This window comes from Ambystoma mexicanum, chromosome 9, assembly GCF_040938575.1.
Source record: "Ambystoma mexicanum isolate Mex_15411 chromosome 9, UKY_AmexF1_1, whole genome shotgun sequence".
NCBI lineage: Eukaryota > Metazoa > Chordata > Amphibia > Caudata > Ambystomatidae > Ambystoma > Ambystoma mexicanum.
Genome location: NC_090931.1, coordinates 1434819497 through 1434837250, shown reverse-complemented (window position 1 = coordinate 1434837250; position 17754 = coordinate 1434819497).

Sequence of the window (17754 nt, the reverse complement as noted above, 5' to 3'; positions counted from 1 at the left end):
TCCTACAGGTGGCTGATCCTACATCCACGCTAACCTACGGTTCTACTATTCCAGGGACCGCCGCATCATCTGAGTCTCGAACCTCTCTACTAGGTTTCCTGGGTTTTCCTAACACCAGATAGGTAAGACCTTTTAGATCCTTTGGTTTACTTGATATGTATTGTGATTGCCTGGTACTTAACCTCGTTCCTCTTTGACAGCAGCATCGGTGTTCCAGAGGTTCCGTGAATCTGGGAAGTCATCTCCCACCTGTGGCCTCAAAGGTCGCACAGCGGGTTTCTTTTTAGTTCCCCTGTGCGTCACTTGGGGACGGAGGTCTCATCGGTCTACACGACACTCAAGTCAGAACATAAACGTCAGTAGGGACAAGTGCCAGTTTTGCCGGATAAGTGTCAAGCGCATTCGACACAACATCTCTGCAGACAGCAGAGTTGTGTGTGATTCTGTAACTAGTACTGGAGGTTAGTCACAAGATATACCAACATCGCCCGACAACTTGTGGACCTCACCAAAGGATACCTGACCACTCAGAGGAGCCAGAGGACTACTGTCAACTCTGCAGACCACCTATATCATCTATGGGACCACTTCGGTGAGTGGTGGACTGACCAATGTCAGCAGGCTTTCAAGGAACTTAAGTGGACCCTCACCACAGCACCAGTCCTTGCCTACGTGGATCCTCAATTGTCTTACTTCTTGCATGTGGACGCGAGTCTGGAGGGATTTTTAGTTCCCCTGTGCGTCACTTGGGGACGGAGGTCTCATCGGTCTACACGACACTCAAGTCAGAATAGACTGAGAAGCCGTATAGTCGTGTTAGACAATGCAGGGATCCACGGAAGAACCCATAGCTGCTTTAGTCCAGGCGATTACAGTATTAAGGGCAGATATGGCCGCCGCGAATACGGTGATCCACCAAAGGTTAGATTCCATACAGAGTGTCCAGCATTCCCTTCCTGCAGACCCTGAATTCGGAGATGCTAGCTCTTCAACCACACCTCCTCCCTTGGCAAATACTACAGTCCCGAATCCGGTGGTCCTCCCAACCCCTTCCCCCCTGGCCGCTCCTGAACGTTATCAAGGTGACCCCAAGAAATTCAGGACCTTCATTAATCAGTCCAAGTTACATTTCTTGTGCAGACCTTTGGCCTTTCCTACTTCCACTGCTAAAGCCGCCTTTGCCCTTTCCATTTAGCCGGGACAGCTGCCGCTTGGGCTAATCCCCTACTGGAGAATAATAGCCCAGTCCTTTATGACTTTGATCTGTTGGTTCTAGAAATGTCTCGAGTATTTGATACCCGACACAAGGCACAGTCTAGGGATTTGGAGTTGTTAGAACTAACTCAGGGTAGAAGGACTTTGATAGAATACATCACCCGGTTCAATCAATTGGTTGCCGAAACATCATGGCCAGAAAGCAAGCGGGCAGTTGTCTTTTATAGGGGGTTGAGTAACATAATGAAAGATGCTTTAGCAGTAATCCCTTCTATGCCCACTCAGTATCAGGAACTAGTTGATCTTGCCCTGCAGGTAGATGCACGGCGATCGGAGCGTAGAGCTGAGTTGGGAGTTTCTTCCCATCCTACACTTGTCAGTACTCCTGCTTCCAGTACGGAAGAACCTATGCAAGTGGGAGGTTTACGTAGCCCTATTACAACATCTGAGAGGGAACGTAGAAGGGTGGATAATGCATGCTTTTATTGTGGCACCATGGGACATTATGTGAAAGAGTGTCCTCGACGTCCCAAGAAGAGCCAGGTTTTTCAGACAGCTCGACCTTAGATCCGGAGAGCAGGTCGAGTGTTCAGTCTTCATATCCGAGTACCCCTCTTGCCTTTGCTCGTGTTCAACCCGTCTCTGTAAAGGCTACTCTGTGTCCCTCTACAGGCCTTCTTCATGTAGTCACAATCATCATTGATTCAGGTGCTACTGGAAATTACATAGGGCCTCATTACGACCCTGGCGGAAATGGAAAAACGATGGCGGAAATGCAATACCGCCATCGAATACCGCTCGTTGCGATTATGACCCGTCACCGTAAAGTACGATGCCATTAGCGACACCGCAGTGAACGGCAACGCTAACTGCACCAAGTACGCGCACGCGCGCCCTGCAAAACCGGAATCACCGCCATGGCGCAATGGTACGCGAATTCCGACCCTAGCGGACATGTACTGAACGCCATCAAGGACGGCGAAAAGTACCATTCCGCCATGGCGAGAAATACGGCATCGTGAACCAACCGTAAATGGCCCACTGAGTGCCTGTACTCCACTCCCTGGCCACATTGCACAACTCCTGGCAGGCGCAATGTACTCACACCATGCAACCAGTGAAAACTACAATTCACCCATGCATGCCAACGTAGAAATGCTTGCAGGGGCTCAAAGCGCCCCGTGAGTGGCCATCCATGCACGGCATGCCACCATAGCCGTACTGAAGCAGCACAGGCATGTGAAGGTACAAGGACACCAAAATGAAAAGCAAGAATACATGACACAATACAACAGTAGTCCCCCATCGCTTGCCACCAGCGCAAGGCAACCCCCAAAGCAGTATCCTGACGGAGATTGCACCAGCCCTGTACTCTTGCCAGTTAAAAAACCAACCATCAGCAGAAGCACGTACCACACAAGTCGGCAGAGCAACTGAGCAGCCAGGCCATCACAAGAGGGTCCGACAGGAGCTGCAGGACACAGATGGCACGAATACAGATCCAATTCCAATGGACATGACCCCAGTCCCCTCCAACAAACGCACGCAAACACAGGCACCTGTGACCATCCATATACTGATAATCCCATCATCCCACCAATCCACCTGGCTGACAGGCACCAGTTGGCAAAAAGCTAATCCCCCTCCCATGAGCAGCACATCATGTAAACAGTCACAATAACGCCCAATCCGTCACCATACAGTGCTACGCAGGAAATCGCTGCCAGTACAGTACCACGCAACGCAACACAGAATGCGGAACACAATAAATGCAGATGAACCCACGAAACATAGCGCCACTAATAGGAAATAGATACATCACCTGCAATGAATTACGCAACACGTAGAAAAAGTGAAATGAAATTGTAAATGGACATCCAAATGACAAAGGCACAGCACAAAAATGCACAATAACACCAGAACATCCATCATCACCGAGGTCCGCATCCGCTACAATAGACCAGCTTCCACTTGTGTGACGCCCTGTCCCTTCATGTCACACAGGGCCTACATCGACGTCCCAAAAGGCAACATGGAAGGGCCAAGAACCGCAGGTCCGTCCCATGAGGCAGGCACTAGTCCAGCTGAAAGGCCGAAATGTCACACCTAGCCACCAGTACTGCGTAAGGGCATGTGGCCCATTGGCGATCGTCCCATAAGATCGTTATGGTGCTCCACTGATTCACCCGAAGCTGCAGGTGTCGAGGGTAAAATCCATCTGGAGGAGTGGCGTACAGATGGCATCTGCAAAAGGGCAGGAGATACCTGACACCCAAAAGAAAGACACATCAACCGAATGCATAACGGGACTCCTGATGCATCACACACCTCATGACACACACAGAATACACACCCATATGCATGCACGGCCACTCCAACGGAACATATACCCCCCTAAAGTAGCAGCGAATCATTATGTAGACAACAGGGGTAAATACACCATTGCCAACGTCTGTTTCCTTGCATCCATTCATCATTCCGTCATCCCGCCATGCAATCGCATGTATATTCACTCACATAATATTAGAAGCTTCCATTGCGTCTGTGCGTAATGCAGTCTGCAAAAATCACTGTGCACCTGGCAGGATCTTCAGTGTTGTGTGGCAACATGGATCATTAAACGTCCTGCCTTATCGGCCACTACGCTATTGCGCATGCCATTCAATGAATATCATTCATTGCCTGCTCGTTATGGGCCCTGTCCCAAGGACATTCTACAATAGAACGTTACATTTCCAGCAAGACCTGTGGGCGTATCCCCGCCGCTACTACAAGACCACGAACGCTGACCTTCGAATTCCTAATTTGCAACATTACGCCCGAAAACGCGTCTGTGAACGCCTGCATCCACTAATATATCAATCTAGTGCGGCTGTGTGTGAAAATGCTAACTGGCTGCTATCACGATTGGGAGGCCACGCCCGTCGGTGAAGTTCGTAGTAGTGCTGCATGAGGGTCCTCCGTTGATCGAGCCCTACATACCACTGAGTCCCCACAAGTATGCCTGCGATAGTAAATACAGCATGTGTAAAAATGTGAGCATAGCCATATAATCTGTCAAAGTACATCACACTGCCATCGGGATTTGATACATGACTGCAATCCCAAGATGCCATGCGGCCATATGCAGCCTTACGGGCGGGACGTGCTCGCCCAGAATGGATTGCAACTGCCACAGATTCATTCAATCAGCACAGGTGGAAGCCATACAGGCCGACAGCACATATATAGCAGACCCAAGCACCTCCCACGACCACTACCACTCCAAAATGCGACCGGCAGCACTAGCGATGTTGGCCCTGGGGGAGCAGATAGCACTGCAAGTACTTCAACTGGAAGAAGACGACGAACTACAACAGGTACAACAACCGGCCGCACAGGGGAGACGGAGGAGAAGGAGGAGGAGGAGGATGGCAAGGCAGGTGCAGCAAGGCCCACCAGCACAGCCACTACCACCACGCAGGCGGCCCGCAATCCAACGCATCCGTGCTGATCCGTTCAACCTCACTGCTGAACAGATCCACACCCTCTACCGTTTGGACCGGCAAACCATCATCTCCATTGTGGACATGACACAGGCAGACCTCGTGAGCATGATAGGTAGCCCAACCGCCATCCCACCCCTACTGAAGGTGGTGTCTGTACTCCACTTCCTGGCCACAGGCACATACCAGCACACAGTCGGACAGTTGCATGGCATTTCACAGCCACTGTTCTCACGGACACTCTTTCAAGTGCTCGATGCCCTCTTGAAGCACGCCGACGACCACATCACACTGCCACGCACGGCCCAGGAGATCACCAACGCGAAAGTTGGATTCCATGCACTTGGCGGCATCCCGGGTTGCATCGGTGCCATCGATTGCACCCATGTTGAATTGGTTGTCCCACTTGCCATGGAGGTCCAGTACCGCAACCGGAAACAGTACCATTCCATAAATGTGCAAATGGTGTGTGACGCGAACAAGATCTTCACGCATTGTTGTGCCAGATTTCCAGGATCCACCCATGATTCTATGGTCCTAAGGAACTCAAGAATACCCCGCTACATGGAGCGACACGCTGGCCACAGATCCTGCCTACTCGGTGAGTCTCATTCAATGCATGACATCGTGGCCCATTTGATGCGTCAATTATCTTGCAGGAAGGGGGGGGGGCCAATTAGCACTATCATTCCACTGACACACTTTATCTGTCTCATATAGGTGATGCCGGGTATCCGCTGAAGAGATGGCTCCTGACACCAATACGGAACCCACAGAACCAGCATGAGGAGGAGTACAACCATGCACACTCACGTACCCGTATTGTAATAGAGCAGGCATTCGGCCTACTGAAGGCTCGTTTCCGCTGCCTCAGCAGGTCTGGCGGGGCACTCATGTACAGCCATGAGAAGGTCTCTAAGATGGTAATGGTATGTGTCATGCTGCACAACATGTGCGTTCGTAGGAATGTGGCCATGCCACCTGACGCTGAAATGCATGCACCTGATGATGATGGACTTGATGATGGTGGGGATGTGGCGGCACCTGAGGGAGTCCATGAGGCACAGGATGGACGTGAGATCAGACAGGGCATCATAGATGCATGCTTCTAACAACCACGCTTTTTTGCTATTACATGGAAAGGGGACCTGTTGCACAGGCACTTTATTTGGTTTACGCCTAAGAACTAATCGTACGCAAATAAATGACCACGCTTCTCATCAGATGTTTATGTTGTACTGTATTGCTCATGTGGATTGATCAAGTGACCCTATATACCCGCAACCCTGTGAAGACCACCTCACCCCCTCCACCCTCCTAACCTTCCCCCCCCCAACACCAGTGTCCAGATATGCATGTAGTTCGTGGGTAGACGCTATTGCAAGCCCCCTCTACGGGTATCAGGGGTACCCCTGGCCGTGGAGCGCCGGTGCCTGGCAGATCTGCGTTGGGGGCTGCCCTGTACCGAACTTGCCACGGATGAAGTCTCTGCCTGCTCGCGTCCATGCATCTCTCTGAGTGTTTGTGAGAGCTCTGTGAGCACACGGCGAACAGCGGCAAGTTCAGCACATACGTCTTTTGACGTCGCATGCAGTTCACCCCGCAGGGTCTCTGTGCTTTTCTCCATTTCTCCCCTCAGGGTCTCTGTGCTTTTCTCCATTTCTCCCCTCAGGGTCTCTGTGCTTTTCTCCATTTCTCCCCTCAGGGTCTCTGTGCTTTTCTCCATTTCTCCCCTCAGGGTCTCTGTGCTTTTCTCCATTTCTCCCCTCAGGGTCTCTGTGCTTTTCTCCATTTCTCCCCTCAGGGTCTCTGTGCTTTTCTCCATTTCTCCCCTCAGGCTCTCACTACTTTGATGTATTTGTGCCCTAAGTGTCTCAGTGCATGTTTCCATGGATGCCCTTGAACCCCCACATTCTTTGGCATGATCCTTGATTATCGTGGCCACTTGCTGCTGTTGCTCGAGCAGCTTGTTGAGGGATTTTTGCCTCTGCTGGGCCATGGAAATTAGAGGTGGTGTGACAGAGGGGCTGCTCGACACGTGTTGCCTTGGCACAGGACTTGAGGGGCTTGGCCAGTCCTCGTCTTGTGGGTGCCCCTGCGTGCTTCCCTCATGGTGTAGGGGATATGACATACTTGGGGATTGGGACAGGTCATGGATGTGGCCTACATCGCCAGCACCGTTTTCTGTGTCGGAGCATGCTGGCATGAACGCAGTGTCAACCATGGTGCTGCTACCACCAGAAGCATTGCCATCTGATACATCCTTTGGGGGGGACTGTGGTGCTGGTGTTGTGGACATGCTGGCTGCTGGGGTGCCTGTTGCAGTCCCCCCCGGTGTGCTGGCACTTGATTCCTGCTGCTGCCGTCGTCTCTTGATCCTTGCACCAGAGGTGGAGGCGCTTTGGACGTTTGTCTTGGCCCTCTTTGCAGGAGTGCTGGTAGGGGTGTCCTGCAGCTCCTCGTTGGATTGGGACCCTGTGGTGGAGTAAGGGGGAGCGAGCGTTAGTTATGGGTCGGTGTAATTTGGAATGGCAATGTATCACATGCATTGGGGTGGTACATGAGGGTGAATTGGGACTGGGCCTTGGGGGTGGTCTCTTTTTTGTGTGCAATGCTGAAGCTTATATTGGGCTGCCTGCAGTTGGGGGTGCTTGCTGCACATGTGGGGGTCTCCCTTAGGTTCTTAATTAATTTTTTTTTTAGTCTGTTTTAGAGGGCGCTATCAGGGCTAATGTATTGCACTATGGGCACACATGGAACTGTACATGGTCGTGCATAGTGGCTTTGCCATTGTTTGTTTTGGCCACCCTACCTGATTCTCCGGATGTCGGCACTCCTTTCTCCATCCCTCCGACTCCCTCTATGCTCTCGATTCCTATGGTGGAGGCACAGATTTCCTCCCAGGGGGTCAACTTGATGGGCGAATCTGATCCACCCCCGGTCGCTGTGGCGATGTTCCTGTTCGCAGAGAGTATGCTGCGGACGCGGATCCGCAGGTCGTCCCAGCGCTTTCGACATTGCTGGGGGGTGCGGGGTGCGGTCCCCACCGCACTTACGCGCTGTCCCACCAGGGTCCATATGGCCTTCTTGTTGGCAAGGGCCGTCCTGGTCATTTCACTGGAGAAGACGACGGAGGCATTCTCCTGGAGGGTCTCGGTGAGCACGGTCAGTTCCTCACGGGAGAATTGGACCTGCCGCTTGCGGTCACACGCTTTCTTAGCTACTTTTCCCATTTTTATGTTTTTAACTGGAGTTGCTAACGGGTTGGGCTGTGTGTCAGGGTCGGATTTTTAATGGTTGTGTTGGGATTCTCATTTTATAGGTGTGCGGCGTGCTGTTTCCCGTTCCGGCTACATGCTTTTACTTCCGTTTCCGTACTTTTACGGTTGCCGGAATTTGCGTTGTTCGCTCATTACGGTGACCGCTCATTACGGTGACCGCAAAGATGGGTGGCGGTATTGCACCTGGTGCAGCGTACGGCGGCGGTAAGGGGCGTTTTGGGGTCATTTCCGCCATCGCGGACTTTCCGATTCCGCCATGGCGTGAGGCTCGTGCCCGATGGGTCGTGATTAGCCGCACTTTGCTCCCTCGTGCAATGGCGGAAACGCTATGTACGCCATCGCGGTCCGGTCTGTGGATTTCCGCCAGGGTCGTAATGAGGCCCATAGACATTGCTTTAGCCCATTCCCTCAATCTACCTTTAGTGGTAAAAACTCGACCTGAACCTGTTCAAGCCGTAGATGGCTCTACGATAGTTTCTGGTCCTGTTAGACACCAAACTGCACCTCTCTTGTTGACCATACAAGACATTCACACAGAGACCTTAAGTTTTGACTTGATTACCACACCTCAATTCGGTATCATATTAGGGATACCATGGTTACGTGAACACAATCCGCTGATTAATTGGCAATCAGGCACTGTGCTCTTCGAGTCCGAGATCTGTCAGAATTATTGTCTCCCGACCCATCAAACAACTGATACCCCTTCTCGGGCCTTGGGAGCCTTAGCTCAACTCACGCTGAGTGTTGATGGATCAGAGGTTGTGAATTCTCATACCGTTGGGGGGTTGGTGTCTGGGATTCCATCTGAGTACAAAGCATTCGAATCAGTTTTCGATCGTGGCTCTTCCGAGGTATTTCCTCCACATAGACCATATGACTGCCCAATCGAATTAATCCCTGATTCCATTATTCCTTCAGGCAGGATTTATTCCTTGTCTCCTTCGGAGGAACAAGCGTTGAAACAGTATGTACAGAACGCCCTTCGTTTAGGACATATCCGCCCCTCTACTTCACCGGCTGCAAGCCCTATATTTTTTGTACCTAAGAAAGAGGGGGATTTACGTCCTTGTGTGGATTATCGGCGTCTTAATGCTATCACAAAAAAGGATAATATCCAATTCCGTTAATCACACCCCTTCTGGACCACTTATCACATGCTTCTGTTTTCACCAAGCTTGATCTGCGCGGCGCATACAATCTAGTGCGCGTTCGCGAGGGTGATGAGTGGAAAACTGCTTTCTGTACTCGTTACGGCTTGTATGAATACCTAGTCATGCCCTTCGGTCTATGTAATGCCCCAGCCACATTCCAACGCTTTATGAATGACATATTCAGGGATATTCTGGATGTATACATGGTTGTGTACTTGGACGACATCTTGATATTTTCTCGTAATCTTGATGACCATGTAAAGCATGTCCGCGAAGTACTATCCATCTGAGAGAACATTCCTTATTTGCCAAACCTGAGAAATGTCAGTTCCATAAAACGTCTGTTGAGTTTCTGGGATTCCACATTACCCCAGGAGCGTTATCCATGAACGAATCCAAGGTCAAAGCAGTCTTAGAGTGGCCAGAACCTCAAACACTCAAGTCCTTGCAGGCCTTTTTGGGCTTCGCCAACTTTTATAGGCGTTTCATTTCCTCCTTTTCCACAATCGTTGCCCCGCTCACGGCCCTGACCAGTCCTCAGGTACCCTATCGTTGGCAGAGAGAACATCAGGAGGCTTTTGAGGCTTTGAAAACTGCTTTCACTACCGCACCGGTGCTCCAGCACCCCAATCCTGATCTTCCGTTCATAGTTGAGGCGGATGCCTCTTCTTTTGCTCTCGGTGCGGTATTGTCTCAAACATGTCCTACAACAGGCAAATTACACCCAGTGGCATACCATTCCCGTAAGTTCTCCAGTACTGAGACTCATTACACCGTTACGGAGAAGGAACTCCTGGCTGTCATGGACGCCTTTCGTGTTTGGCCCCATCATCTTCTGGGGGCTAAACATCCAATCACTGTATACTCAGATCATCGGAATTTACAGGATCTGGCTTCATTGAAGTGCATTAATAGCAGACAGGTCCGGTGGCATCTTTTCTTTTCCTCTTTTGATTTTCATATTATGCATCGTCCTGGAACTTCACATGGTAAAGCAGACGCCTTGTCACGTTCCCCGGGTGGGGTCGAGTTGCCAACCTTCCCTGACACTGTTCTCGGAAAGAGTCATGTAATTTGTCTCTGTACACCCTCATTGTCATTATTAGACTCGGTCCGATCCTGGACTAGCAATCATTCATACCAGTTGCGAGAATGGGATCCCGTGTATTCTGATGGTTTGCCTTTCGTGCATGAACGTCTGTTTCTTCCCACACCTGACACTCGTAATCTGGCCCTTGAGTGGTCTCATGATGCTCCTTTTAATGCCCATCCCGGTCAAGAGCGCACTCTAGATCTTCTCAAGCGCTGGTGTTGGTGGCCCTCTATGAAGCGCGATGTGGAATGTTATGTCAATTCGTGCGCAGTGTGTGCTCAGGCTAAACATCGGAGAGGCCGACCGGTTGGGTTGCTACTTCCGCTTCCGGTACCTCCCAGACCTTGGCATACACTGTCTATGGATTTCGTTACCCATCTCCCCAAGTCACAAGGTTTTGACTCCATCTGGGTAGTGGTGGACACGTTCACAAAAATGGCTCATTTTGTTCCTTGTAAAGGTATTCCTTCGGCCCCGGTCTTGGCGGACTTGTTTTTTGAACATGTGTTCATGTTATTTGGACTCCCTTCGGTCATTATATCCGATCGAGGATCACAGTTCACCTCTCGTTTTTGGAGGTCGTTGACTAAATTGTTGGGCATTGATACCAGGTATTCTTCGGCCTATCATCCTGAGACCGATGGGCAGACCGAAAGGACGAATCAATCCATGGAGCAGTATCTTCGCTGCCTTATATTGCAACACCAGACCTCCTGGTTGGCCGTTTTACGGCTTGCTGAGTTCGCATACAATAATGCGGCTCATTCAGCTACAGGTTTTTCTCCTTTCTATGCCCTCTACGGCCAACATCCCAAGGTCTTGCCTGTCCCTGATGCTTCTATTTCTTCGAATCCTGCGGCCACGACATGTGTTAGGGATCTGTCTGCTGTACATGCTAGTACTGTGGTCCATCTCACTGAAGCAAAGTCTTCTATGAAGGCCCGTGTGGATGGCAAACGTCTAGCTGCTCCTCCTCTGGTGGTGGGTTCTAGAGTCTGGTTGTCTTCACGTCATCTTCGCCTAGTGGGTTGCCGGAAATTGCTGCCTCGCTTTGTCGGCCCGTATGTGATCTCTCAGGTTGTGAATCCGGTGGCTTTTCGTCTAGTGCTTCCTAGTTCTTGGAGTATCCATCCTGTATTCCATGTCTCCCTCCTCAAGCCTTGTCCCGATTCTGTCCGTCTCCGAGCCCCTGTTGCACCAGTGTCCCTAGCCTCTCCTGATGTCTTTGAGGTGTCGGCCATTTTGGGGTCCCGATGGTTTAGGGGTAGGCTCCAGTATCTGGTGGATTGGAAGGGTTACGGCCCGGAGGAGCGTTCTTGGGTTTCTGCCTTGGATCTAGACGCCCCTCGGTTGGTAGCCCGCTTCCATAGGGATAATCCGTCCTGCCCACGGGGTCGTGGGCCGTTGGGGGGGGCTATGTTAGGCGATCCTCTGCACACCAGTCCACTACACACCAGAACACTGCTCACATTTCCCCAACATCTCCTCCCACGGTTCGAGGCTCACGTGATTCGGTGAACCCAAAGGACCGAAAACTCCGTACCAGCTATGGTGTACGGGCTCGATTGCAACCCTTTCTGCATTGGCAATTGCCTTGGAGAACATATAGTAGAAGGGGCGGTGTTACGTCTCCACGTCGATCACGTGATCCAGAGTGGCGTTCCTCACGTGACCTTGGTGGATGTCACATGACCCAGAGACGTCACATTACCCAGAGACGCACAGTATAAAGGTCTGAGAGACAGAACACTCATTGCTTCTCAGCTGTCTTCGGACCCTGTTTGGCGTTACGTCTTGCTCCTCTGTTACCTTTGATCACGGAACTCTACCTCGGACTCCTTCGGATACCCCTTTGTACCTTTGCTTGGAACTGTTTACCTGTTGCCGGATTTTGGACTGTATCCTGACTTGTCTTTGGATCATCCATTGGTACCTCGCTGAACCCCTACGCCATTTCCCTTCTTGGGATTCAAGTCACGCCTTCACTCCTACAGGTGGCTGATCCTACATCCACGCTAACCTACGGTTCTACTATTCCAGGGACCGCCGCATCATCTGAGTCTCGAACTTCTCTACTAGGTTTCCTGTGTTTTCCTAACACCAGATAGGTAAGGCCTTTTAGATCCTTTGGTTTACTTGATATGTATTGTGATTGCCTGGTACTTAACCTCGTTCCTCTTTGACAGCAGCATCAGTGTTCCAGAGGTTCCGTGGATCTGGGAAGTCATCTCCCACCTGTGGCCTCAAAGGTCGCACAGCGGGTTTCTTTTTAGTTCCCCTGTGCGTCACTTGGGGACGGAGGTCTCATCGGTCTACACGACACTCAAGTCAGAACATAAACGTCAGTAGGGACAAGTGCCAGTTTTGCCGGATAAGTGTCAAGCGCATTCGACACAACATCTCTGCAGACAGCAGAGTTGTGTGTGATTCTGTAACTAGTACTGGAGGTTAGTCACAAGATATACCAACATCGCCCGACAACTTGTGGACCTCACCAAAGGATACCTGACCACTCAGAGGGGCCAGAGGACTACTGTCAACTCTGCAGATCACCTATATCATCTATGGGACCACTTTGGTGAGTGGTGGACTGACCGATGTCAGCAGGCTTTCAAGGAACTTAAGTGGACCCTCACCACAGCACCAGTCCTTGCCTACGTGGATCCTCAATTGTCTTACTTCTTGCATGTGGACGCGAGTCTGGAGGGATTAGGAGCTGTTCTCTACCGGAGACTAATGGTGAAATGAGACTGGTCACTTTCACGAGCTCAACCTTACAGCTGAAAAAAACGATCTAGCCCACAAGTTGACATTTTTGGCATTGAAGTGGGCCGCTGCAGAAAAGCTCAGGGTGAGGACAGACAATATCCCCTTAAAGTATGTGTTGAAGTCAGCAAAGCTGGAGGCTACCAGTCACCGATGGCTAGCCGCACTGTCCACATACAGTTTAAATTTACAATTCAGACCTTCATGCTGATGCTCTCTCTTGGAAGCCTAATGCTCAGCCGAATGATACAACTGGACACACCTCGTGGAAGGAGTTGCCTTCAGCAGCTGTCAGAGCTATCTGTTAGGCTGTAAGTCAGCAGGAGCCACACATAGCCATGGGCATGGATTTCTTGTAACCAGACTGGTGGTATCTAAGCTACAGCGTCTGACCTGAGATTAAATCAGTATGTTGCAGCTAGTGGATCCTGGCATTGCTCCGTTCCTGAAAGCCAAGTTCACGGGAGCCGATGTGTCCAGAGACATTGCTCATGACCCTCAACATGCTGCACTGATAAAGGACTGGAAGACGCTTGGGCAGAAGGGTGAAATCCTGTACAAGGAAAGCAAAGTTGGAGACCAGCTACTACATCGTCTGGTGTTGCCTGAGAGATTCCACCAACCTGCATTGTATGCACTCTATAGTAAGCACAAACATCTTGGCAGTTCCAGACCCGTTGAGTTGGTCCATTCAAGGTTTTTCTTGTCTACCCTAGACTAGCACTAGATGTTGAGTATTATTGCCAGCACTGCACAAGGTGTGTCACCAGGAAGACTGTGGCTGGTCCCGCAACCTATTTTCATCACCTGCAGAGTTCTAGGCACATGGACATCGTCTGCATCGACTTCCTGAAGTTGATGCACAGACTAGGTGTGCAGAATATCCTTGTGGTGACTATCCACTTTACTCGGTACACACAGGCGTTTCCTACTGAAGATCAGCGTGCCACCACCATTGCCCAAGTGTTGTGGGAGAAATACTTTGTGCTGTATGGTTGGCCGGCCAGGATTCATTCTCACCATTGACCGGATTTTGGATCAATGCTCATCAAGCAAATGATGGAGCTGGCATCAAGAAGACCAGTACAACCCCATAAAACCCCCAGGGGGATGCCAAAGTAGGGAGTTTGAATCATATCCTATTGGTGATGTGGGGCACCTTGATGCCGGAGGAGAAAAACAGGTGGAGTCAGAATGTAGCTATCCTAACCCATGCTTACAATTGTACGAAGAATGATGCCACCTGGTTGACACTGTACTTTTTGATGGTTGGAAGCAACAACCAGCTGCCTATAGACCTGTGTTTTGTAGCGTCCGCGGAGACTATAGGCAGCGAGAATTAGGCAGCAAGAATCAGGCAAGCTATGTGAAACAGCTCAAGTAATTTATAGCAAACACCTCAGCTCACCCAGGCTGCTGCATAGAAGACAACAAAAAGAAACAAATGCTGCTATGATGCCAAGGTCAGGTTTCATGCACTTCATCATAGCGACCGTGTGTTGAGCCGCAGCCTGGGGAAGAGAGGACGCAACAAGTTAGGTGATGGATGAGGTTGAGCTGGCACCTGAAATTATCCAATAAGATTCGCCTAAGGGGCCAATAACGAGACAGCAACGACTCCATGCTGCAAGACCTGAAAAAGATCCTTCAAAGGCTTAATCCCAGGAAGCTTCTCCAGCTACCAAGACCATGGGACCAGCAGAAGGCCAACTGGAAGCCAGTGAAGAAGTCGACACTCTGGGCAATCCGTTTGGCGTCTACACAGACCATTGTTTAGATCTGACACTAGTGTGGTTCCCTACACCCACAGATCCAGAACTATTTCCTAGGGACCTTGAACCCCATCCTGAGAGTGTTGCTTGAGAATCTGTTCCCGATTCCATTCAAATCGCTCCTACTATGCTGTCCATGGTAGAGGAACTCTTACCTGTTCCTCCAATGGAAGATAAGGACCCTGACCTGGTACAATGTACACTGCCATGTCAGGAGGAAAACCTAGATGAGGCCGCTGCTGCGCTCCATTGTTCTATCAGCGAGAGCAGACCGGTGATGAAGTTAACTTATGATTCACTCTGGGTCCAGTGGGAGGTTCCCATTGCCCACTTCTCCCAGTTTAAAGCAAGTTCTTAGGAGTTCAGGGGTACTGTAGGAGTTGAAAATTAGGTGAAGAAATCCTAAATCCAACAAAAGAAAGACGAACAGGAAATCCCCAGTGGCAGAACACTTTAATGAGAATGGACATACTATTTCACAGATCTGTTTTTTATCCTAAAACAATTAACAATACCGGAGGAGGGAATATGAAAACCATGCTAGAAAGACAAGAGACACACTGTATCACGAAAAAAGAGTCTTTAAAATGGAGATGAATGAATTTAGAATACAATTTGTCAATTTTTATTTGATAAATTAATCTGTTTTCATATTGAACATATGAAATTATGGCCATTTTATGAATTAAGAATCTGATCATATTTGACAAGATTAAGTGAAATATTGTTTGTTCTTTATATTGATGGAATGTTTGATGATTCTAAATGTGACGAATAATTGGATGATATTCAAAAGATTAGACAAAGTTCTTGTTGATGATGCATAATATTGGTACATCAATTAATTATTAATATGAATTGACTTGTACCGATGTCGCTATTACAAATGTTACATAATATAATGTTTATTATGATTTGTATACATACATGAATGAATGATCATGTGAGTTGAAATGGATAATTATATTACACATTTGTTATCTAACTGATCACCAATGGGTGAATGTTAAGATTTAAATATAATATGAATCAGACATCTCGAGGATTACACTTTTTAAAAAAAAATTACATAATGATGAATTATTGGTGATAATCACCACAAGTAGATAAGACTTCTTGAATTCGGTAGTTAATCCCTATTTTGGGATATACACTAAGGGATAAACATTGCTTTGCTAAACACTCAATCCGTTCCAAGATGGCACTGTTAAGTTACCATCGGTTAACATTACAACAGCAGAGTAGACCGACTACTCTGTTTACCATTAAATGTGCCGCCTTTTTGAGAAGGGATGTGTATACACTTGAAATGGTGATGCTCTGTTTAGAACACTGAAAGCTAATGGTGCACCAGGATAATCTCGTTTTGCAAGTAGGTAACCATTTTGTTAATAGGTCCATAACTACTGATTAGATATTTGTTACATTTATAATAAGTAGGTGCTTTCCTTAACAACACCATGATGTTATTGTAGAGAGTCCCATGAACACTCTTGGATTTTATGTGAAGGGTTATTGCATGCAGGACAGTTAAAACAGTTAAGAATAACTACAATTTCTCAGTGAGCTTTGGATGAGGTATGATAATATTTTGACATATATATCAAAGAATTAGGCTCTTAGAAGCATGTGTTGGTATGTTATTTGATAGAGTAGCGAACATTATCATGATATCAGCCTAAAGCTGGATTGTTTCCCATTTTTGGAAACAGATTAGTGTAATATGAGTTGTGATTTAGCTTTTTGATATTTGTGAAGATGGAGATAATCTAGTAAACACCATTTGTAATGAATTGTAGGAATTAAGAATTAAAAAGTGGACAGGCCCCTGATGAAGAAAACAAATATTCAAAACGCGTTGGGCACTCTACATCAGTTTCCTAAGTTTCACATCAGGAGAAATAGTTTGTTGAAAAGGGCTATTTACACCATAGCTTTACATTGTGTGAAAAAGATTGTTAAGAAAGAAATCTTGGGAGTTGTGATTAATTTCTGGTGTTACATTTTGTAAACAGAATGAATCATATTAATGTTTTTAACCCTTTTGTTGTGTTAGTTTTAAAAATATTGATGAAGTAATCAAATATTAAATAAGTGTTTTTGTAAGGGTTGTATTTTGAAATGTTGTTTATTTAAAGGAATAATATTATACTCTCCGATATTCATGTATTTATAAAGGAGGAGTATTTTTACTCAATAAGAGCTCAGTAGTCTCACAACAAATGTTTTGCTGTGATTGTGTTATTAGTTTTGACATTGGTTTTCCGCTAGAAATAAACAGCCTATGAGCACCAAGAATGACTTGTGAAGATTTATTAACAGAACATATTCATTTTTAGGAGACTTATGTGTGGTAGAATGTAGAGTGCCACTATAATATTTATTAGTATTGTGGGAGGTGTCTGACGCAAGGGATCTTTTACTCTAAAAAATAAAAAAAAAACGTGGAGGCCGAGAAAAGCAGAGCTATGGGGAGAAATGGTTTTCAACCCGCTCGAACGAGAGTTGTTAGCTGCTCCACTCGGCACAGTTTCACTGCCGCATCCCGGGACTTCAGAGCGGCACTCCCCTGACAGACAGGAGAACACCCAATGTCACGCAGCCCCCACGTTGCCTCCAATCACGCCAGGCTCCTCCCAGGCACTGCAATTGCCAGCACGCCCCACAACGCGCAGCGCCCCATGTTTTCAGCCCTCTCGGGCCGCATGTACTTAAGGGGGGTGCCCACTGACAGTTGGCCCACTAGAACTCCCCGGGCTGCACCTAGCAGATGCAACCCGGCTTGAAGAGTGCATGGTGCTGCAGTCAATGGTGGGCTGCATCCGACATACACAGCATGGCTAACCAAATACAACGGACTCCACAAGCTGCATCAGGTTGCTGGGCTGCACCTTGCATAAGCAGCCCAGCCAAAGCAACGACTTTGGGTGCCCCGCACAAGGCTGCTACTGGCTGCCCTTTAAAGGAAGAGTTCCCTTCCAGGGAGCC